At 39.7% G+C, this 25,977-nt stretch overlaps 1 protein-coding gene and 1 long non-coding RNA gene across 2 annotated transcripts in view; one reads left to right on the plus strand and one right to left on the minus strand.

Annotated features, from left to right (window-relative positions):
- LOC122997369 overlaps positions 1–25,977 on the minus strand; it is a 77,809-nt gene that overhangs the window by 46,344 nt on the left and 5,488 nt on the right. The window lies entirely within an intron of this gene.
- LOC122997182 lies at positions 21,355–24,101 on the plus strand. Its single transcript, XR_006407168.1, has 2 exons — positions 21,355–22,038; positions 23,387–24,101. It is a non-coding gene; the product is annotated as an uncharacterized LOC122997182 (long non-coding RNA).

Genomic DNA, 25,977 nt, shown 5'->3' on the forward strand with positions numbered 1-25,977 from the left:
CCTTTCCATCTCTAAATAAACAAGAAATGAAGCCGCCTCAAAAAAAACGAGCCGGCGGGCCCCGCTGCAACACTGTGAACCTCCACTTTGCAGTCGCTATTAAAGGCTTTTTATCCTGCAGACTTCACAACCTGGAAATCACACTGAAGCCCATTTGATTTGAAGACGTAGATTAAAACGCATTTGAGAGGCGGCTTTGATGAAAAATGTCGGTGTCTCGGAAAAAAAAAAAAAAAACCTGTCGGGTGAGGACCTTGGCACGCCGCAGAAACACCAGCGCCGAGTGAATGTACCATTCATGTGCATTGGAGTAAATGTGTGTGTGTGTGTGTGTGTGTGTGTGTGTGTGACGGAGAGTGTGAGTGAGTGTGTGATATAGCAGGGAGGGCCAGATGGAGACAAATGGATGATCTTTCAAGACAACAGCCCTCCAATTAACACGGAGGCACACTCACAAATCACTCTCACACACTTATACAAAGCAAATAGACACACACACACACACACACACAGTAGTGCATTAACATGTACGCACAATCAAGTCTGACAGGAATGATCCTCACAGACTCACATGTAGGGTAAAATTTTTACATTTTTGACATCTATATACAGAGTCTGTGTTTTAATATTTTCACTTTCATACACAGTAAATGTATGTAAATGTATCCGGCTTTAAGATCAGTTACAGTAACGTGCAGGTGTGAATGCAAATGAAGACTCAGGAAGAAACAAATAAGATCTTAATGTGTTTGTTTTGTTATTTTTGCATTCTTGGTTTAGATCATGAAGAGGAGGAGGGGGCGGGGGGGGGGGGGGGGGGGGGGGGGGGGGGGGGGAAGAAAAGTGTGTGGTTTGAGTGGGCTAGGCTGGGAACTTTATGACATGGGTTGCATTTGGAAATTAATTTCAAGCCTGCACAGAATCAGCTATAAATTATGCTCAGTGATTTACATTCAGCAGCTCGTTCATCTCAGTCACCCACGTGAATTCAATTTAAGTTGAAATATTACGAATGCAGTTGATATAGTTCCTCATGGGGCCTTGGTGCAAAAAAAAAAAAGCATAACATAGACAAAGCAATCAACACATGACTGCATATAAGATGATTTCATAATAAAGTATTGAAAAAGCTTTAAAAAAGAACAATATTCACTCCTTCGACTCTGGTTTTCCATGTTCTGTCAGTTGTTCCCAATGCAACTCAAATCTTTAACATGAAATGATAACATAGCAGCTCTTAGTTTGCGTGTCAGTAACCCTCCCAGACTTGATGTTGCGATGTTTTATACTGCTGCATTTGGTTTAGTTATCACAGAATTGAAATGTACGAATAAGCAGTTAGAAAGTTTGACAGTGAACGTTTGACAATAACAAACCATTTTAGTGATGTTCTGTCTGATTTGTCTAAAGCTGGAGACAAACCTGAAGACTAGCTAGACTAGAGACGACACACTGAACAACTGGAGTTCTTGCCCGTAAATCGCCAGTTATCGCATTTTCTTGCACAAAAAAAAAACACGGATGGCAACAACCTGCTTGGACTGTTTATATGCAGTGCAAATGCAGAGAGAATTGGAGGTGAGTGAAACTAAATTCAGGGTCTGATCGGTTGTGTACGTCTGTGATTTGTAGTCTTGCGGTACCAGACAATCGGAGATCTCCGCCTACCGAAGTCTGGGGATTTCTAAATGCACGGTAGTTGCTTGAACTGTGTTGAGAATGGCGGCTAACAAACTTCGCCAGTTACATTTTGTCAAGGACACGCCTTACTGGAAATGATGCTCTCCTCTCCCATTCTCCTCTGTAGTGAACTGCATGTCTCTGCCCCAATATGAAGGGCCGCCCTAAAGACTTTAAGCGAAGTGTTCACAGACTGACCTGTGAGATTAAAATATTTACATATCTCACACTAAACACTTTAATCTGCCGACTGTCAACACCGCCCTACCCAGACCGGAACAGACCTGCTCCACCCAAATCATATGCAGAATTAGCTCATCAGTCATCATGTGTGTCCTCGCCTTTTAGGGAAAAATCAGCATTACATTTCCACTAAAACATATTGTGGAAATGCAGAAATAGTTGCACACTGTATGAAATAGAGTTAAAGTAAAGACATACAGAAATTAAGACAGACAACATTCAAAAAAAGCTTAACGTGCCACCGTATGGCATCTTAATTGCGCCTTCTTATATCTTCCACCACTATAGTTTGAGCAATAAACTGCCCAACATGTCAGGATTCTGCTGCGGTGTTATGGATTCTTTGGAGCCTGCAGCGTGACCGGGAGTAACGATTTTGGATCCTGGCTTCAAGCGCAGGATCTGGACAGGTTAGTGCTGCTTGTAGTTACACGGCCCGTCTTTAACCTCCCACCACCTCACCCTATATCTCACCCCTCCTCACCGTTGCCTCCTCCTCCTCCTCCTGCATCCGCTGCCTCCTCCCCAGGCGGGCGTGCAGGCAGGCGGGCAAGCAGGCAGAGCCGACGTCCGGCTGAACCGCTCGAGCAAAGATAGCGTGACCAGGAAGAGGCTTAGTCTCACTTACTACCCCTGCCCTTTCCTCATACATTTAATAAAGTAACTTTTTATTGAACCTGAACTTTCCCTCGCTGCATCCTGCAAGCTGAGTTTACCTCCAGCGATGCCGCAACACACTTATACGTGTAGGCAACACACACACACACACACACACACACTTACACACACATATATTCTCAGGGCAGATACACCAATCAGCCTACAACTCTGTATCACACTCAGACACACATCCATGGGCTTAGTTAGGATTAGACCACACTCACACACACACACACACACATAAACACACACTCTGCAGATATCCATCCACACACGCACACACACACACAAACAGATGCTGTCTTTATACACACATCCTTTGTCATACTGTGTCTCTTTCTTGCACACTCACACACACACACTCACACACATACAGGCGCAGTGTTTCTCATTATCATGCATAGTGGTAGTGGTTGCATTGATTTCCACTCTGTCTTAAACTTAGCCCACACAGAACGTGTGTGTGTGTGTGTGTGTGTGTGTGTGTGTGTGTGTGTGTGGTCAGCTTGGCACAGCTTCTCCAGGCTGAGTGAAGATTATGGCTCAGAGATTTTTCACTTCTCTTTTTTTTTTTTTTTTTTTTTACTCCTTCCCTCCCTCCCTCTCGCTCTCACTCTTTCCCTCTATTATCCCGCGCTCACTCTTACTCTCCCTCTCTCTCCTCCTGTCTCTTTATTGCTGTTCACTCCATCAATCTCTGTCTTTCCTCTTGGAAGGAAGGAAAAAAAAAAAAAAAGTGCCGCTAAGGAATTTCTAAGAGGCAGCTGGAGGGAATGTGGAGGAAGAGATAGAAATAAAGAGATAGACGGAGATAGAGATGAATAGATGGAGAGGTGAGGGAGGAGCAAAGACAGCAGAACAGATAGGAGGAGGGATGGAGGGAGACAAGGGGATAAAAGAGAGAACAAGCAGGTGGGTAAATAATGAAGACACGGAGGGAAGGAAGGATCAACTGAAGAGATTTCGCCCTGAAATTATTTTGCTGATCGTGAAGCGGCGGAAAAAAAAATCCATCGGAAAGGATTGAATACCGAAGCTGTGACAAGCACATCGTATATGTGACGCCTGAGGAAGCGGACGTCAAATATACAATGTGCTTCTTCCTCCACGCTCACATGTGCACAGAGGTTGCTCAGCCGAGATCTCCCAGGCATAATAGCTATATTATGGGATGTCTTAACCGCCGGCATTGCTCCATTCTAATTAACTACCTCACAGCGTATATCTGGCTCCTCAGACATTTAGTTAATGGTTTGCAGCAAGGCATGAGCAATCCAATACTGCAATTAGAAAGGTTTACTAACTTCCTAGCAGGAGATACCTGCAACATAATTACTTAGAGCCTAAACCCATAATGGCAAGACCCGTTTTTTTCTTTTTTCTTTTTTCATCACAGATTTAGGAATGAATTTCAGAGTAGAATAAATACGGTTAATCCGAGAAGTCACTGTCAGCTGAGCCGACTCCAGCTGTAAAATTTAAGCTTCATATTGAAGCAGTTGAATAGTAAATAATAAATGTAATATTGACAGTAAGGTATTTTTTTGCATTCACATATTGTGTTGCAGCAACTCAATACTGTTTCTATCAGCAGACTCAAGCTAAGAAGAATAATAAACTATAGTTGTATAGCATGTATTGTATATAGAGTGCTTTACATGGAAACATGTTAAAAATATTAATGTAACATATGTAATAAAACCAACTTGATAATAAAAATGAATAAATAAAATAAAATAAAAAATAAAGTTAAAGAATAGAATATATTGAATGCATAAAATACAATAAAATACAACATTTTAAAAGAATTGCAGCAGTGTATTAGTGTGAAGCAGAGTGCAAAAAAAGAATTTCAAGCCTATATAAGGACAGTCATTGTTAGCTGAAGGCTAAAGTGAAAAGTTTTTAGCTTTCTTTTTAAAATATTTAGCGAGCTGACTTCCCTCATATCTATCAGTAGTGTGTTCCATAGTTTTGACTGCATCCCTAATTTTCTTTAAGCTGTTGTTTGAAGGCAAATAGTGAACGAGGGAGTTAGCGATGTAGCTCGGTCCTAGCCTGTTAAGGGTTTTGTATGTAAGGAGGAGGACCTTAAAGTCAGTTCTAAATGTTACAGGAAGCAGAGCAGCTAAAACTGGACTAATGTGTGCTCTCCTCCTGGTTCTGGTTAATAGCTGAGCTGCAGAGTCTCTCAGTGGGTTTTTTTGGGGGAGGCCAGTAAAAAGTGCATTACAGTAATCAATTTGGCTTGAAATGAAGGCTTGAATCAGTTTTTCAGCATCTTTTTGATTTATGAATGGTTGTACTTTGGCTATGTTTCTAAGGTGGAAAAAATGATGTTTTCCTCACCTTATTAATGTGGGACCTGAAGCTCAGATTTGAATCTAAGATAACACCAAGACTTGTAACCACAGATTTAATCCTGAGAGTTAATTTCCCCAGATTATTAAACAGCGTTTCTCTTTTTGTTCAGGGGATTTCAGTTGTCCTCATTTAACTTAAAGATATTATTGCTCATCCATTTATTTATTGCTAGAAGACAGGTAGTAATGGAGTTTATAGCTGCAGCATCATTTGGTTCAGCAGAGATGTACAGATGTGTGTCATCTGCGTAACTATGGAAACATACATCGTGCTCTCTGATGATGTCACCAAGTGGCAGCAGATACAGTGAGAATAATAACGGACCAAGGCAGCTCTCTTGTGGAACCCCAGACACATGATCTCCAAGACTGACGTATATTTCTCCCTTTGATGTATGTTTTGATCCAGTTTAACACAATCAGAAAGACCAACCCACTTTTCCAGACAATTGATTAGGATATCATGGTCAGTCGTATCAAACACTGTGCTTAGGTCTAAGAGGATAAGAACTGAGACCTTGTTGTCATCATAGTTTGGTCTGAGGTTGCTGATTATTTTAGTAAGAGCAGTTAGTTTCAGTGCTGTGGTTTGTTCTAAAGCCTGACTGAAATTCCTCCAGGATATTATTTTCTTTAAGAGAGGAATTTATTTGCACTGAAACTATCTTTTCAAGTATCTTACTAACTGAAGGTTGGATATCGGCCATCTAGGTTGTGTCTCTCTACTAGGAGTTTAACAGCTGTTTTGAAGACATCTGAGAAGATTCCTGTTTGAAGAGACGTATTTATAATCATCAGGACATGACTTGAAACACTGTTGACCACTCACTTAAACAATGCGGTAGGTACAAGGGTCAATACATGAGGTGGAGGAGTTACACTCAGTGACAGTCTTGCAAAGCTCGGTTGGTGTAATACAGCCAAATTTTCCCATGGTTTCATCATTTTTACAGGATTCGCTGAGATCATCGGTGTTACATCAGCAGCGATACTGGATCTAATTGAGGTTATTTTGTTATTGAAGAACAATATGAGTTCATCATATTTTGATGCAGAAAACAGCAGGGATGGTTGGGGCAGTGTTGGGTAACTGGTCAATAGTGGAGAATAATAAGTTCCCAGCATTCTCTGTAGTAATGTTGGATTGAATACTGACACTGTGAGAAAAGAGAAACAGAAAATACTAGTTAAACCCCTTTAATCAATGTTTTTGATATTAACTTTGCATCTGAAATGTTTACACAGCCCCTTGTAGTGTCAAAATCACAGAAAATGATCTACAGTCAGAGCTTTCAGGGATTTGTAGCTTCTTTTAGCACATTGTTTTGGTTTTGCAGCACATTTTAATTACAGTTTAGTAGCAGTGATCGTATCTACAGAAGCACATTGTATTATTATTATAGCTTAGTATCTCATAATTACAAGACCAGGATCTCATGATAACAGTGTTACACTGTAGTCTGTGTCCTGATTAGGAGGAAAAAGCTTTATTGCCTCTGCAAACGTTTATATCAGACTTTATTGCATGATCTATTTTGATAGTTGTTGCCAAATGGTTCCATGGTATTTAGACTGGGTTACGAACTTTGATAGCTTGGATTCATTACTGAAAGATAACTTTACATGACGCATCTCTTACGAGCTGCTTCTGAACAATAGAGCGACTTCAAGCAGATCAGTAAGTGAACAATCCCAAAGACCATAATTATGAGATAATTAGATCTTTCCTTGTAATAATGAGATCTTTTCTCATAGTGATGACATACTATGTAATGGTGAATGCAATACACTTATGTATTAACCACATTTTCATCCAAAAAAAAAGTTGTAATGGAGCCATTGTTTGCTAGCTCAGCACCAAACAGCAGACAGACAAAGTTTGTGACTGGAAAACAAATTGGAACATTTGGCAGCTAAACAGATATTTTAAATGGAGAGTGAATATTGTACCATCATTCATCAGGTGGACACAAACACTCCAAATGAATGATAATGTTTCTCCATGTCTGTCATGTAAAATAGCAGTTGCTTGCTAATATGTTATCAGTGTGCAAATCACACATAAACCTGCTACGAGACATGACTCCCCAAAAAAATATTAAAATGAAATTTTATAAAACAAAACATTTAAATTCTGTTTTTCTTTATTACATGTAGAAATGGAACATTTCAAGCCTAAACTGGCTCTTCATCAGGTACAGAGGTATCAAACTGAGGTGTTTGTTATTGAATAAATCTCAGTCTCTCCCATGAGTGCGGCTACTACTGCAGGATTATTGCACATCTCTGAGCTAAACTCAGTAAGATGTGAGTAGTACAGTAGTGTTCAATTTGGATTTGAAACGTTGTTGTTTGTCTAAATGTAATAAAGAAAAAAACATATTTAAAGGGACCACACTACAATGTTGTGACTCCTTGCTAATATGTTAGCTTTAACATCTTTATAAGTCAGCGTTACGGTTGTGGCAGCTGCTTAAAGATGTGAAACTGTCTCTAAATGAGATCCTGAATGAATTACAAAAATTAGATTTTCATGAAACTTTAAAAAAAAAAAAAAAAGGTAAGTTCATTCATTGGAGCACAATTCAAAAACAGAAGCATTGTTGAAAAGCTTTACAAAGAACCGATCATGAATCTATTTATGAAATGTGATGATCAGCAACGTCTGAACTTCCCTTGTTTCCTTTGCAGGTTAAAAAAAAAAGAAAAGAAAAATAACTACATACCCTTGGGCTTGTGAAAAACTCATGGCAGTCAATCTGAGAACAACAATGTTTTTCTAAGTTACATAAAGGTTGACATTTGAGAGGAATGTGTGTTTTTCCACTGACAGTATGTTGCTTTTTATGATAACGGTGTTTGTTTTGTCAATTTCATACAGCCAGGTCTATGTAACTGCACAAACAATTTCATGATTACAACCAATAGATAATTAAGATAAGTAATCACTCGTTTAATTACTTTCCTGTGAGTTAAAACGGGGCTAAATAAGGTGAATGTTTAAATATCAAGGTTACAAATAACTATGGTTTCAACAGCATTTCAATGGAGAACAAGACCTAACAACACATTCAAATATAGCTATTGAACTGTAACATGGACATCTGAAACACTCATTTTTCAAACAAAATTATACTGGTTTTAAATAATAAGTCTGATGATATTTTGTGTTTGTCTTTTTGTCCACAAACACCAGCAATGAATTGTATGTGTATCAAAGCCTGATATATCTTGTTCTTCTGTGCTGTAGACCTCCATTGTTGTCCAAAGACTACTAAAAACACATCAATGAGCCACTCTGTTCCACTGTGTGACATGTTCCTTCATCACCATGAACAAACACACTGTAGTTTATTTGAACTCAACCACACAAACACACACACACCTTCCTGCTGCCAGAAATACTGACTAGAGTACCAAATGTGGATTCATCCACCGCTGAAAATAGACCTATAATAGTTTACGTTTGTTTCAGTAATGTTTATTAAAAACTACCTTTTATAAAAATGTAACTGTATATTTATGACCAGTTTTTACAGGAATAGTTAAACATCTTAGGAAATATGGTTATTTGCTTTCCAAAAGTAAGCATAAAAAATGACCTTCCATAAATCAGAAGAAAACATCTGGCCTTGCTCTCTCCAGAAAGATGTTGGAAGGCAGATTTTTTGAACGTTGGAGAGAGCTGAGCTAACTTTTCCCTCTGATTTCAATCTTTATGCTAAGCTAAGCTAAGCTAAGCTAATCACCTCCTAGCTCCATCTTCTAACATATGGCACAACCATGTGATTGATATTGACCCTCTCATCTAACTCGTGGAGAGAAAATGAATGAGCGTACTGTACCTCACAACATGTAAACTACCTAACAGGGTAGGAAAGTATCAAGAGACTTACTGGCATTGTTGTTTTTGGTCTTTGTGTCGTGGGATTGAACACACAGTGAGGTGCAGACCAGTGTGAGCATCAATTCAAGTCTATCAAAATTAAAACATGTGATGTAATTCTACTGTATTACAACACGCTTTATAATCAGGGTGGTGTCAGAAGCAGCTTTAGTTTCTCTTATATACAATTAATTGATTCATCTTTGATCAACAAATCACTATCAATACCATATATACAAAACATCATCAACTCCCTCTTCAAAATTAAACTATAGCAAATATTGTTCTATATTTATTTGATTATTGTTATATTTATATGTTGAATTCATGTGCTTTGTGTTTGTATTCTGTGTTAAACTGCTGCACAAACAAGTGCCCCTTGGGGACAAATAATACAATATTGACTGATTGATTGATTGAGATCAGATTTAGAAACAGAAGTGGCCTCAGACAACAGCCTGATGAAGGTGAGCTAGCTGAAGATGTTTGATGAACAAAGCACGGTGTACTGGAGAAGAGTTGTGCAACATGTTTTAATTTTGATGGACTTTTTAAGGGATCTAACGTTTAGAAAAACACCGGCCTTCATCTTTTAACCTACACCTCTAGCTATAACTGCTTTGCACTGCAGATTTCATCACCTTCTGCACATTTTCAGGTCTATATTTATATTCTGGGGCTCTACTGGAATATCTCTGCATGATTTTCAGTTTAAATTTTTAGCCCTTTATGCAGACCCTCAGTTCAGCCTCTGTCTGAAACAGGCCGTTTTCGCTCCTGTCTCTTTAAGGCCCGCCTCCTGATGAGCCCACTCTGTTCTGATTGGTCAGCTTCTGAAAGTTGCCCCTCAACTCTGGAAGTTACATAAACATCAGTAGTAGTAGAACTTCTCTTCTTTTTCTCGTTCTACTCAAAATGGAAACGTCTTTCGAGCTCCCCGGTAGCCGAATGGTTACTGCACATACCACAAAACCGCAAAATCTCTGGTTCCAGCCTTTGTTGCATGTCATATCCATCTCGTAGACTTTATTTCCTGTCTGACTCTTCTCTAATCACCGTCAATTAAAGGCAAAAATACCAACAAAAAAAAAAATCTTAAAGAAAGGAAACTTCTCAAATACATCTGTGCAAGTTCAAGCCCGAATCCAATCTCAAATATGCAAAAACACAATGTGAACAACCTTAGCGATGACCTTTGCAACGAAGACTTAAGAACAGACGGCCGATTGTGGGCATGTGTGAATGATCTGAGGTCATCATGAGGGGTAAGTAGAGTTAACTTGAATGAAGCATTTAGAAGCATTGAGAGCAGGTTGAAGCCCTGGCTTTTAACTTGCGGAGAGCATTTTTTTTTATGTACTTTCACCTCAAGACATCCAACATTATAACAGTATAAAAATAACAGAAAATGTATGTCCTCCTAACACATCACTGGTTTTACATAAGCTGCTTATTGGCTCACACATCAAATCTCCAGGTTGCTCTCTTGTCCTTTCCTCTGTTGTACTTTGCATGTGGTTGCCACCTACAAAAGGAAATTATACTTTCTGAGTACAAGAGAGTTGAACTGACAAATGCAAAGTACAACCTTGCAGCGCCCTACCTCGATCCCTCTTGTCTTCCTGTCTGTATCAGCCATAACTCATTTTTTTCCCTCTCACCTAAACCCTATACATCTCTTTTTATTCTCTCGCCCTCTATCACTCATTTCCCCTCCTCTATATCTTCTTCCATCGTCTCCCTTTGCCCCTCATCCTTCTCTTTCCCCTTTCTTTCTCCCGTCTTCTCATCCGTCTCCCGCCTCGCCACTCTCCTCTCTACTCCCATTTCTCTGCCGTCTTCATATCTATCTCTCTCTCTGTCAGGGGTAGAGGAGGCAGAGTATCATTTAGAGAAGATAGCTTTCGCAGACATGCCGATGCACGCACACACACAGACACACACACACACACACAAGTTAGCTTGGCTATTCATTGTCTCCCAGTGTGTCTGTTTGGTGGGCAGCTGCTAAACTAGATGTTATAAAGTGCAACTGGTGCTCTGTTTGGGGAGAGAGCTCGAGAAGAGAGAGTAATGGAAAGAGAGAGAGAGGTGGAAGGTAGAGAAAGAGGAGGGGAGAGAAAGGGGGAAAAGAGGAGGAGGGAGACGAGGTGGGGGAGATGGAAACAGGAATGAAACACAGGAAAAAGCGAGGCGGGGGGAAAAGCAATCCTGTTGGCGCTGATAGATTTCTGGGAGAACAATGTTATCTCTGTTTCTCTCTCCACACACACACACACACACAAACACAAACACACACCTTGTAATAGAGAGCGCTAACAAATCTTTGTGGAGAAGTACATGTATCCGCAGCCTTTATTTTACAACCATGAAACGCTCCAAAGGAGGCGCAGTAGACTCACAAAGAAGTCGAAACCGGCCCAAAATAGAAACATGGTCGAACTCGTCGCCGCATACAAATCCGTTTGTGTGTGTATTTGTGTGTGTGTGTGCGTACTCGCTGTGACTTCTTAGTGTTTATTTACAATCCACACTGCATGGGGGCATGTGGTGAGGAAAGAGGTAGACCGAGGGAAGCCGGAAATAGTGGTGACAAAAATCGGGAGACAGGTGATATTCAATCTGCGGTGGCAGAGTGACAAAGATAGCTGAGAAAATATTTAGAAAGGATCTGAGTGGTAAAAGTGACCACAAGATGGTTTATATTACAAACAGTACAGTGACTCATTGGTTAAAGGAATACTCCACTAAAAGCTTTTGTCAAATTTGTCACCCTGGGGGCTTGAAATGAATCTTTGAAAAGTTTGTAGCTTCTTGTGCAGCTGCTGTGATTCATAACAATGGATTTTAACAATTGAGACATTAATACATTCATAGAAACTTCTCTAACTACTCAATATTCTGCAAACAGTCATTGTTTTACATAAACATTATTAAATATGCTACTTACGACAAAGCTTCAGAGCAATGAGGAGGCGACAGCATGACATGGATGCAGTGTATTTAACTATGTTGTAGAAAAATTATAAGTTTTCAACATACTGAATAGTGTTGCCAGGTGTACGATGATTATTATTTTACAATGTATGATCAATAATTCTACAAACCCCTAAATGTGGGATAATTTTGACGTCATAGTTTCAGTTTTTCTGCCATAATACTGAAATGTTACGGAGCTGATTTTGGGTATCCAGACCGAATAATAACATATTATGCAACAGTCACCATGGATCTTCCATAAATGATCCTATCAAATCTATTTCTTGAGAAATGCATGAGAAATTCTCATTCTTTACTTTAAATGGAAACTTCTCAGATACATCCATACATCCATGTTGGAGCCAAAATCCTAAATATGAGAGTTGACAATGTGAGCAATCCATCAACCAACTTCAGCAACAATCTTTGCAACAAAGGCTACCAACGGAGGGCTGTTTGTGGACATGCACGAACAATCTGATGTCAACACGAGGAGGAAGTTGAGGTAACATTGCAAACAGAGCATTCAGGCAGGCTGAAGCCTTCTTATGTTCACCTCAAGTTTTACAATTTCGACCATGTTTAACACAGGCATCCAACATCATAACAGTAAAAAATCACAAAAAAGCCTGATATGTCCCCTTTTAAACCATTCTGCATAAGCAGATTAACCACAGTGAGCATCTTTAACCAAGATTCTGTCATCTGCAAACATTATATATTATGTGTAATAAACAGAGGCATGTGGTCCCCTCCTGCATTTCCTATTGTGAAATACATGTTTTAATGAACGTTGTTTTTGTTACTGTTGTGTTGTGTGAGTGTATATATTTCAGTTGTTACTCTCACATAAATCACAAATAATTACAGAAACGATGTAAAGCGATGACTAATGAAAAAGCCTAGAGTCTTTGTCTTTGTGCTTTTCTTCACTCGACGGCGGTATGTATGTGTGTAATACGTTCAGCTTTTCCTGGTGGCCCCTGATTGGTTGACACTGCACACCAAAAATAACTGGATCTGGGACAGAAAATTTTACTCCCAAGAAGTGTTGCCAGATTGGGCGATTTTCTGGCTAATTGATGCTTCTTTATCAGATAACATTTATCCCCTGAAGGCAGGCAAAACGTACACGGATCCTTGTGATACTGTGGTGATACTTGCAAAGTGAAAGCAGTTGCTAAGTAGCCACCAAAAGATACTTTTAAACATTTAGAAACCGCTATGCTAGCCACTAGCATAGCGTAGCAGCTGGGTCTCTGCTACATTGTAGAGTGCATGCTCACGGCCAAAATAAACAGAGCTACCAAGAACCGTAGCCAGACATAGTGGAAAAGTGACTCCACGCCACTAGTAATGAAGGGTGGCCTGTTGTTGGAGTCAACTTGGTGAACCCATGGATGTATTATCAGATATTCAGATGTTGAGATAATCTTTAGGATTGATACTTTCTGGATTTACAGTCTATATATGATGATTTTCCTTGAAATAGAACTTCCAACTCTGATATAAACAGTGGAGAGATGGATTTGTTTTGAGAAATTTCTATGGATGTTGCGACTCTGGACTCTCCGCTGGAAACCACGGCATCGGTAACTGCTGTGAATCCAAGCTGTCTACAGCTGCTGTCAAAGTTACAAACCTTTCAGAGCCACCTTTCAAGAGTACATGTGGTGAATATTTAATAGTCAAAGGAGAGAATTTCAGTGGAGTACTGCTTGAAGATTGTCACCTCACAGCAAGAATGTCCTGGGTTTAAACCTGTATCCTTTCCTGTTTTTGAACTCTGCCTGAAATAGATTGTCCTACCAAGAAAAACAATAAGATCAGTCATTCTAGTGAGTGCCTCCCCCCTCAAGAAAAACGTGTTTATGTTTAAGTGAGCAAAGATGGAAATCAGTATAAAGCGACAAAATCCCTGCAGGGAGGAGGTCGTAATGGAAAGATGGGTCAAGAAAATGTTGCACAAGAGACATCAAGAGACAACCATCAGTCAATATAGGTTTTTTTTTGTTTAAATCATGACTGTAATCATCTCTTAACCTGAAGCATACTGTTATTATTGTAACTGTGACGATGAAGGTCCCTTTACATAAACAATGTAGTATTAATTAGTTGATTAATTAGTGTTAAGTAGTATTAGTATTTTAACCCAAACCATGATCTTTCCCTAAACTTAACCAATTTGTTTTTGTGCCTAACTCTAACATGGCCGTTTTACAAAATAACGTCCTGCTGATAGGGGCATCAGATCTGAAAACACTTCGTATTTGATCGTTTAATTTGGAGGATTTCTTGGCCCAAAAAACCAGAGTGTCCAAATATGTGCAGTTCAGGTGAACATGGAAGCTCTAAATTGTTCATTTAGTGTGAAGGTGTTTGCATGCTGTTTGTGTTGCTACTCTGTGACAGAGCCGAGGAAGGTGAACCAAGAAGTCAAACTGACCTGAAAAAGAAACACAGTCGAACTTGGACACTGCATACAAATGTGCGTATACTCTCAGGTCTTATTATTCATTTATTTGCACTCCTTTCTTCTCCGGAGCACCTGGTGATTAAAGAGGCAACTTGACTCATTGCAGGACAAAAGACAAAACTAGACATCTGGATCAAAACTGGACTAAATTTGGTTGAGAAGAGGATGTATTTTTATGCTTTTAGCTTACACATAACTGTTGTTTCAAGAACTTTTGAATGACTATATTTCAATATGAAGCAGCTCCTAACTACACGTTGAAATATAGTCATTTTATCACTGTTGACACAATAGTTTTTAAGGGAGAATGTATCAAGCACATTTCCAGGAATATTTATAATCTGGGGCTCTACTGAAATATCTTTGCTTTACAGTTAATAAACTCCTTATTTATCTTATACTAGCTCTTTATGCAGTTCAGCTTCTGTCTCTAACAGGCAGTTTTACTTCCTGTCTCTTTAAGACCCTCCTCCCGATGAGCTCACTCTGTTCTGATTGGTTAGCTCAGCCAAAGCAGCTCGGGAGGCTATGTAAACAAACAGTAGTAGCACGATTTCATTTCTTTTTAAACTTCTCAAATTACATCTGTACATTTTCGAGACTGAATCCGATCGGGAGTATGAGAGTGGACAACGCCAACAGCCCGTAAAGCAACCTTAGCGGCAGAACGGATGGCCGTTTGTGGTCGTGTGTGAACAATTAGACAACATCACAAGCAGGAAGTAGAGGTAACTTTGCAAACAAAGTGTTCAGAGCAGATTGAAGCCCTGGGTTTTGACTCGCAGGGTGCATTTCACATATATTCACCTCAAGTTTTCGACCTTTGACAATGTTAGTTTGACATAGACATCTAACATTATAACAGTATATAAATAACAGGAAAAACACCAAAAGGATGTTATGTCCCCTTTAAGCGACCTAGACGTCTAAAGAAAACCTCGTCTCAACCATATTTAGCCCAGTTTTAACCTTGATGTCTAGACATCTTTTGACCTGCAAATCACCAAAACCAATATCAGTGACAAAACTGAGTCAACGAGCTGCGGTGAAGTAGCGACAGAGGCAGCTGAGAGATTTAGAGGGGTTTAAGACAGCATCTGATCTGCAGAGTCGACCGCGAGGCAATGAACCAGAAGGCAGGAAATGGAGATGCTTTCCCCAACACAACCAATCATGTGGCATTTTACACTTATCACAGACGGTCACAAAGTGGCGGCTGGTGTGTGAAACATTCGACGAGTTCAGCCAGAGAGCGTGTACGCACTTGGAAGTACAAAACCAATGTGGCGCTTCGTGTTTTTTTTTTTTTTTTTTTTTTTTTAATAAATGTGCCCTTTTGTCTGTGTGAACCTGTCAAAATTAGATTAGTTTTCCACAGCAAGAATGGCCTTTACACATATAATAACACACACTAAGAAACACATAGACAGCTGGGCACACATTCACACACACACGCACACTTAAAAGGACAGACAGTCTCACACACACACACACACACACACACACACACACACACACACCCAGGGATAGACTCAGCTTCCTTGTGTGAGGCCAATTCATTTTGCCACAAGTAGTCCCAGATTGGATCTGGTCAGAGTCCCATTACGGCTCACCTTGGCTGACCTTAAACTGCCACACCCAACCCCCCAACACACACACACACACACACACACACACACACACACACACACATAGATGAACACACACTTACATATGCACACATACACTCAGACAAATTCACTCTCAAAACTATATTAAGGCACACACACACACACACACACACACACAGGCACAGGTAGCCTCACCAAGACACAGGTCAGGTCATCAAGAATGTATGCAGACACCCCTCCCCCCCCTCCCCCCGACTCCCACACACACACACACATACACACAGACAGACACACACAGAGTGTTATTGATTGTTTGTAACGTTATCTAGATGGGATCATTTCTATTGATTTAGAAAGAGGGGTCACTCTGATCAATGCTATCTGCTCGTCTGCTGTGTCATTAGAGCAGAGACTGAGTGCCAAAATATCGGACTATCTTTCTTCCTCTTAGAAAGGCCACTAAGCAGGAGAAGGAATTACTTGTTTGATCTCAGGTATCAACAGCGGCCCCGACACTGCCGACGTGCCCCGAAGCAAGGGCATCTATATGTCATCTGTTCTTTTACGCTGTGTCCGGTCCGCTCAGAGGACTTGTACTGAACGCTAGCTAACAGCCGCTAAACAAAGATAACAGGGGTAGGGGTTCACGAGGCTAACCTTGTGTCTGTTTATGGTCACTGAGAGCTGAAACCCTGTAGAAACAGTATGATCAGGCCTCAGATGTGATGGGGAAAGCTCTAGAAACATTCAATTTATTCAGTTTGTTCCACTTTTTTTGGCTTTATCTTTGAAAAGAAAATGAGAAATGGTAAGCCTGTATAAAAAAAAGCACGTGGAATTCACAGATTTCACATGTTAAATATTAAAATTCATATTTGAAATGTCAGATTGTGAATTTTACTATTTAAAGTACCTGAAAAACTACAAGAAATCTCCATTATTCACATGAACAAAAGAGAAACATTGTAGTTTTCTATTACATTAAGCAAATCCACTCAATATTTGAGCTGTAATGTCATTTCACGTCGTAATAACCGTAATAACATTACATTTTATTTATCCAGCGCTTTTAAAGAAACTCAAAAGATACTTTACACTTACATAAACGAATTGGCAAAAAGAAATTACACACAACAATAACAACAACAACAGAGCAGCAGGAAAGACACAGCGTTAATACTCTCATTTAATGTTATTGGAACAAGAGCTGAGCATTAGATAACAGCGGTTTTAAAAAAAACAAATTTATTGCAGTTGCAGTGATTGTAGCTATTGTACTGGAAGTGTCCTAAACATTAGTATCATATTATCCTCATAATTTTAATGTGTACAGTCATAAATGTAGGAAATTATGAAAATTAGACCATTTTCATTCAGCTACGGAGCTTTTAACACACAAACAACTTGAGAAATCTTAATTTGAACATTATTTCAATCATGTGTCACCACCACAGAGGGCGAAAATGTTTCTACATTTTTTATGTTACGGTTTTACGTTTAATTTAAATTTAGTTGAAAATACATAGCGTGACAGATCATCATTATTTGAAAAAGGGAAAACTGTATGAATTGCTTTGCTTTAGATGTGGTTTTAGGGTTAAAGCTAGAATTAGGTTTATGTTTATGGGGTTAAGCATAACAGTCCTCACAAGTATAGATGTACAAATGCATATGTGTGTGTGTGTGTGTGTGTGTGTGTGTGTGTGTGTGCGTCCCGTGGGCTGTTATGACCAGATGTGTCCTTTTGCCCGTCATTTTTTGCATCGCTGCTTCTTAAAGTTCATCAGGCACACACACAATCACCTTCTGACACAAATAAAACACACACACACCAACCCGCTCTCATAGAAATGACATTCATATTCAACTAAACTGCAACAGTAAATATGTTTTTGCTAGAAACAAAACGCCGTCTGAATCGTGTTTTCTCTCGACACAATGAGAAAATGTTGTTAATTTGACGACATTTGCAAAAAACGTTGATAGTGAACGCATCAGTGAAAGAGGCTGCCCTCCCAAGAAAACTGGTCGTAATGTCAGTCGCCCAAAAAACGACATATAGTTTCGTTTGAGTAACAGACGCCATCTAGTGGCCGTAGTTATAACGTAACTACAATCGTCCCCGAACCTAAACCCTGTGGTGATGATTGTAGCCATGACGATGAAGGTCACCTAACTAACTTTAGGTAAATACTAACTCTAACCTGCGTCACATTTTTCTTTAACCTAAACATGATCATTTTATCCCAAACCACCTTTTCCTAAACCTGATCAGACTTTAACCACAGCATTATCACATCATCAATCATCATCATCGATCATCATTAGAAAACGCTCCTATGTGTCATGCTGGGGTTCACATGGTCGTTTAATTTAGAGGACCTGTTGAAGTGGTTTTTTTTCCACCAAAATATCAGATCATGCAGTAAAATATCTGCTAGTAGAAGCTACAGCTATATTAAACTTGTTATGGTTATGTTTGGGCACCAGCAGCACTTGGTTGAGGGACTCTCTGGTGTCAGAGTCCTGCGTCTTGTACGCTTGCCATCCAACCCCGAACCTCCTCCTTTCAACTTCATAAATACATAAATGTAACACTTAATTTGTCACCTGTGAACATAATCCAAGCAGCAATTACATTTGTCAACGCAACGTAATTAAGAAAACAATTTAGCTGCATATAAATGTAATTTCTAGGAGACAGATTATTATACAGTGTAAACCGCTTACAGTGATCAACCGCTTATATGGATCAAAAAGGACAGACTACACAAATGCTGTTTAAATAATTCACTTATAGTAATCAAGTAGTCTGCTTGCAATGTTCATTTTGGGTCTTTTCATCCATAGTAACATATGGGGGGAAAAAAAGTTAAAACTACAGTAACTCTATTCTTTTTTTACTTTACTCCCATGAGAAGCGGCTGCGGCGTCATTATTGCTTCACAGTGATCCAGCTGTTTCCAGCTGGTGAACCGAGGCTGCTGCTGCTGCTGCTGCTGCTGCCGAGGCACACTGAAATCATGACGGGAAAAAGAAAGTCATTTTCTCTCAATGAAAAGCGTCGTCTCCTTGAAGCTCGCGACAATAACGAGATGCAGCAGCGAAATAACAAGCGTTTGAAACAGCTGTATTGTCAATAAAACTCAGTAAATAGCGAAGCTGCCCTTTTCATTACTTTATATTCATGTAATAAATATACAAATCTCCATTAGCTGGTAATCTGCATGAGAAATAAAGAAAAAGAAAAAAAAAATTCAGTTATAATAATCATTCGCTTATAGTGATCAATTTGACCCGGACAGACGTGATCGCTATAAGCGCTTCCCACTGTAATAAATTCATAAAACTGTTGAAAGCTAGTTGTAAAAAAGTGTCCCAGGATGTTTAGACGGAGACATCCAGAGACATCTTATGACTGAAACACTAAAAACAATAAAATAGTCATGAGGAACTTTATCAACAAGCTTATGAAAAGTCATTTATTCAGGTTACGTCTTCCGAAGCAATCAAAGGCTGTCTTTAATCTCCAAATAGCAATCAGAAACAACCGCAGTCATTTCAGCTTGATTACTGTTTTCTACAAACTTTGTTTTACTGTGACGGGAGGCGACGTCGCTCCCTGACCTCCAGGTGTCTTTAGTCTGAAACGTTCCCTCGAGTATCTGCAAGAAAATGTTTTTTTGGATTTATCTCATCTTCCTGTGGCTGTGAGGACACGAGGTTCACACAATGACAAGAGTGAATACTCTCTCTGTTCACGTACACAGCCTCGCTCTATCTCTCCCTCTATCACACACACACACACACACACACACACACACAGTGCAGTCGCCTCTAGTCAAGCGTGTCTTATTGGCCTTCTGTTTGACTTCCTATTCGGCTCAGTGTGTGTGTGTGTGTGTGTGTGTGTGAGTGTGTGTGAGTGTGAGGGTGTATATGAGAGATCCAGATGGAGATGGGTTTATAATCACGGGACAGTTGTTGTTTTTATTATTATTTTATCGTTTTTTTTACTGCTCACTAAACTGAGAATGAAGAGCGGAGAGGAGAAGGAGGAGGAGGAGGAGGAGGAGGAGGAGGAGAGGAAACAAGGTGTGATAAGAGGAGCAACAAACAAAGGAAATGGGGAGGAGAGGAGAACAAAAAAGTGATTTGTAGGATCAAAAAAAAAACAAGCAAAGACGAGAGGTTGCCTGTGTGTTGTTGAGAAGGAGAGGAGACAAAAATGTATAGAGAAGTATAAAAGAAGGGAGGAGTATATGAAGAAAGGAGGAGGAGAGAAGTCTGATTGCAAATGTCTTTTTGACAAGAGAGGAAGAGAAGAAGAAGAGCAAATGATAAGTAAAGATGAGAGAAACGACAAGAAGACGAGTAGAAAGCAAAGTTGCAAAGGTCTCGAAGTGGAAAGAGGAGAGATAACGGAGCACTGGAGAGGAAGAAGAGAAGTAAAGGATAAGGATATGTAAAAACATAGAAAAGGAGGAGAAGAGAAATGACAGGAAGATAAAAAAAAGATGAGTAGGTTGGCTGGAAAAGGTCTTGTAGGACAAAAGAGGTGAAATAAAGGGAAAGGGGAGAGAAAAAGACGACAAATAAGGAGGATGCATAGAAAGCGAGGTTGCAAATGTTTTATTAAAAGGAGAGGGAGTAAAAGATAACAAAAGGTTACAAAAGAAGAACGGAAGAGGAGAGCAGATTAGAGAGGAAAGAAACAAAGGTTGCATATCTTATATCTGGAAAATGTCAGGAGCAATAAATGAGGAAGAAAGGGGACAACAGAAGAACAGAGAAATGACGGAGGGATGAAAAGACAGATATAAAGCATAAGATGCCAATGTCTTGTTGTGAGGAAGAGACAAGAGGAGGAGAGGAGATAATAGTGAAGGAAGAAATAAAAGTAAGGAGAGATATGAGAAGAGGACAAAAAGGAAAAGAATATCAGTTCTGGTTGAATAAAATGAGACAAAGAAAACAAGAGGAGAGGAGATAAAGTACACAAAGTGGGAGAGGAAACAGATAAGTAAAAGAAGAGGAAGAGGGGCAGAGGAGAGCAGGGTCGCAAAAGGAGAAGTGGGGAAGACGAGGGGCAAATGAGGCGAAAATAAGAAAAGGGGAAAGAGGAAAACAAGTGGAGCAACAAATATGGAAGAATGTGGAAACGAGAGGAGAGAAGACGTGATGGAGGGAGGAAAAAAACGAGCAGGAAGTAAGGTTGACCTACTGAGAGGAAGAGGAGGAAAGAGAGGAGGAGAGCAAAGGGAGGATCCAAGATAGAAAAGAAGGCGAGAAAAGGAGGGAAAAGAGAGGAGAGGAAACAGGAGACGAGAGCAGCAACAAACACAGAAAGAGAGGAGAGCGGAGAAATGAGGAAAGAGTTGTAAAAGTCTTGAGGAGACGAGAGGAAAACAAGGAGAGGAGAAAACAGGATGAAAACGAGATAAACGGAGGAAATGAGCAAGAAGGTTGCCAATGACGTGCTGAGAGGAGCAAAATAAGCCTAAACGATGAACACGGGAGGAGAGGAGACGATGCACAAAAACACAAACAGCAGAGAGGTTGTTGAAAGGAGCGAGTGAGAGGAGACGGGAGGAGGAGTAGAAAAGATGAAAGGAGGAAGAAAAGACCTTCAAACTTCTCGTAGCAACAAAACTTTTATCAGTCTCTTTCTTACTTTTCTCCATCTGCTTCCATTTCCTCTCTCTCTCTCTCTCTCTTTCTCTCCATCTCTGACTCCTTATCTCCATCTCTCTCTCTCTCTCTCTCTCTCTCTCTCTCTCTCCCCGTCCCTCCCACCACATTCGCAGGGTTCATCCAAGTCGCGTTGACGCCCACTCACCTCCAACATGCTACCTCAGTTTCCATGGTAATCGAGTAGCGACCGTGCTACATAAATATATACTTTAACATTCAGCACTCCACAACTCATTAAGAACATCTCTGGATGAAAAATTAATCTCTCAGGGTGTTGCTCCTCTTAAAGGGCCGACGCTGCTTAGCTTAAGGAGTTTGTATTTTTAATTCCTGGCATCTAAGAGAGAGTGTTTGTGAGCGTGAAGCCGGAGAGCACTGACAGCACATAAACCTGTGAGGTCGTCAGGATGTAAACTCGGGAGCTGCTCCGCGGAGCGTGACATGATGGTAAATATGACCCAGGGGGGATTTTATGGATACAAGAGAACATTTTCTAGTTCACGACTCATGAGACAGTCAGAACAAAGCTCGTTTAGGTATAAAAGCTCAAACATTGTGTTCACGAAATCACTCTTCCATTCAGCTGTCTGTGAAGTGTGCCTAACGTGCGCTATATTAACCCTTTTGAGAGTTTACAGTTGTTTACAGGCTAAAAAGACGAGTCATTTCCAGTCTTCTTCTGTGTGTGAAAGCAGTAAAAAGCAGTGTTTGAATTACAGGGGAGCTGGGGGGGGGGGGGGGGGGGGGGGGGGGTAGCACGCCCAAAAGACTCCTGAGCTCCTCTGGATGCGTCTCATAAATAAGATTTAGCATTTCTAATGCTGCAATAAATGATATAAAAAATTAAATCAATTTTTAAAAATTAACCCAACAGTTGGACTAAGATCATCCCCTAACCTTAACCCTGTGGTTATCATTGTTGCCATGACAACAAAGGCCACCTAACTTTAAGGAAGTAGTAACTTTAACCCACACCACATGTCATTTTAACCCAAACTATGATCTTTCCTTAAACCTAACCAAGTGGTTTTTGTGCCTAAACCCAACTGTAAATATATATATATATATATAACATTGTTATATTTTAACAGTGATGTGTAACGGTTTTGGAAACTACAGACTAATGATGATGTACTGCAGATTACTGCCGATAAACCAGATTAGAAGTCACATGGTCAAACAACTTGTTGGAGAGGAAGGAGAAAAAACCCACAGTAAATAAAATAATACATTAAAAAAAAATAAAGTAAAAGCAGATGAAGTTCTAAATGTTTTCAAAGTGTAGTTATAATAACTAACTGTGTATGTACTGTTTTTGTTTTGAGGAGATTTTAGAGTTTAGTAGAATATGTAAAATGATGAAGGTTGTTTTCAAAAAATTACATCTGTGAATGAAAAATGTTCCTATTGTAATCATTACATTTATTATAAAATCAATCGTAGGGTCTTTGCATTTAAAATATGTCATAACGTCTTTAATATAAAGTTTAAAATTGTCTTTATGTTGGAAATGACGACTAAAGTCTGACCCAAGTTTGGCAGTAAAGTTACAATTGAAGAAGTGATGAGTGAGTAAAAGTACAGTTTAATATCAACATCAGCAGAATGTGAAACATTAACATTTGTGTATTATACTGTATGTTAAATGTATTTCTCTTATTGGATACACAGAATTAATCAAGGTTTATTCCCAGTTATTCAATCATTATTCTCTCATTGTTCTTCATTTTTAAAAGTCCTTTCTGATGTAAACAGAAGTGAAATGATGGTTTCTGCTGTGTTGTGTTTGTTGTAGTTGAGCTGTGATGACACATGCCTGATCCTCCCCCCCCCCCCCCCCCCCCCTCCACTGATCTAGTACCACCACCTGAGGGGCGCCAAAATATATCTCCAGGAACTGGTCTTCAAAGCCAGCGAGGGACAGCAAAAGCAGAACCCGGGACAGTCGGTACAAGTTCAGCTTTGGGTCAGTAAGTTCCTGTAGTGGAAAAAGGCCTAATAGATAGTTTCATTGATTTTTCTGAAAAGCTGAAAGTGTTCCTGGAGTTTACTGTCTGTGTTTTAAGCTAAATGGATTATCTACTGTTGTTCTGGGTAGTAAAATTTAAAACAAAGTTGTTTTAACACAGATAAAGCAACGGTTATCTTGTGAGCATTCAACAACAACATATGTCGTGTGTCTGTGAGCCTTTCTGGCTCGTCGTCAAAGCAGTAACAGTAGCTGCGCCCGCGTGTGCACACAGTCTCCGGTTTCAGGCGGAGCGTGAGGATTTCATTGAGATAAAATCAAAGCCACGAGGATTTCATGAAGTAGAGGCGTGTGGATTTTTCATTTTGTGTTCTTCCAAAGGTAGAGATTGCCATTACAGTCGGAGCAGCTGATAACAGCAACAGCTCGGGAAGTCTTTTCTTTTTAGTGATTTGCAGGTGAACAGACGTATAAATGTAAAAAAAAATCTTTACAAGTGAACAGAGGCTTCTTTACTTGGATTAAAAGTCTATTTAACTTCTCAGTGTCTTGTTATTTTGACATATCTGAATATTTGTTGTGTCAATGTACAAATGAGCTCAAAAATACATAAAAAACACATTGAAGGAAACACTTATTGGACTAGAGTGTTTCCTCCAATGTGTTTTTTATGTATTTTTAGCTGATTTTATAGTTATTATTGAGTCTATCACTATTAACAGGTCATTTTTATATACTGAAAAACTCTACAGCTCCAAAACACAGTGGGCCAATATACAGTTTGGCATTTTAACTTTTAACTACAAATTCATTCCTTTAATATATGAAATAACTGTATTGAAGGAATCTGCATCAGATATAAAATCACAGAAACTGTTTTGGATGTCTGAAGCATGAAAGAAGAAGCTGACGTGTAAATTTGAACACATGAAGACAGAAACGCTGTTTCATCCTGACGAGGATTTGACAGTATTTAGGAGATATTTTAGCTTTGATGGACTCGAGCTTTGAAACTTCATGATGTCCCACAAGAAGAAGGAAAAAAAACAACTTGTTGGTTTAGCAAAGTAGTCATAAATTCAAACAGGCAGGCGTGTGCATAAATACACACACACTGCTGTGTCATGCAAACACACAAGAAAATGCGTGTGTGAGTGCACGCAAAACAAACACACACACACACACACACACACGTTCTCTAACTCTCCTTTGGAAACAGATGGCTCCACAGTCATAGCTGATGTTTCACACATCAATGAAGCACACCATGTACTCACAACTACTGAAAATACACACACACACACACACACACACACAGAGGCAGTGACTGATACACACACACACACACACAAACACACGCATGCACACTTAGTCACTTAGTCACACACATGCACAAATGCGCACACATGCACAGAGTGTCCTCATCGGTGTTAATTTATGGAGTGAGAGCCATGTTGTTGGCGAGTTAGCTCAAAACCTCATAACACACACACACGCACAGACACACACAAACACACACACGCACGCACATACGCAGGCAGTAGCGTAGTATTGTCATGGGTGTTGTTATGCCTGATGTCTTTTACTGCAGGAGTTGGAGGGCTTTTTAGTCTGAAGCTCTAAAAAACAAAAACACTTCCTCGAGAGCGACTGTGCACTTCACACATCGAGCGCAGGAAGCCTCCAAAACAAATAAATTGTTCGAAAAAATATAACCGCTGAGTGAAAATTGAATGCTCAGAAGGAATTTGGTGTCAACTTTCTGTGCCAAGTAGGGTGTAGAAAATCAGCGTTATTTAACTTACTGGAATCGATGTTTCTATAGCAACACAACTCTGGCCTGGCTGATATTGGGGAAAGGTGTGAAAAATTCCCTGACAGCTGGTGGGCCATCATGAATTAATGTCACTGCAGAGTCGCTGTGAACTACCTGATTTACAAAAAAAAAAAAAAACACATATATACACAGTAAAAACACAAGCTTACACACACACACACACACACACACACACAGAGGCAGGATGAAGAGAGGACGACTAGGACGCGCATACACTTGTTGAATGATTTTAAATGTTTTTCGAATAAATTAAGACTCTGGACCACCGAGTGTGGATATGAGACGAGCTGTGATGACAGCCTGAATAGTAACACAGAGAGACACAGGCAAGGTGCCCAAATATCTTTGGCACATTCGAGCAATTAAAGTACAGAAAAACATTTGATTCAGGGTGTTAGAATGATTTGTTTTCTTCCAGAGAGGAGAGAAGATGGTGATATCAGCATGCAGCGAGAGAGATGTGTTTGCACTCTGCAGAAGAAGAAGGGGAAAAAAAACACAAAAAAAAACGCTCACCTGTCAAACAACAAAGAACATTTCAGCATTTCAGAAAATAATAAGTCTCAAATGCGGTTCATAT

Source organism: Thunnus albacares, chromosome 14 (genome assembly GCF_914725855.1).
Source record: "Thunnus albacares chromosome 14, fThuAlb1.1, whole genome shotgun sequence".
Classification (NCBI taxonomy): Eukaryota; Metazoa; Chordata; class Actinopteri; order Scombriformes; family Scombridae; genus Thunnus; species Thunnus albacares.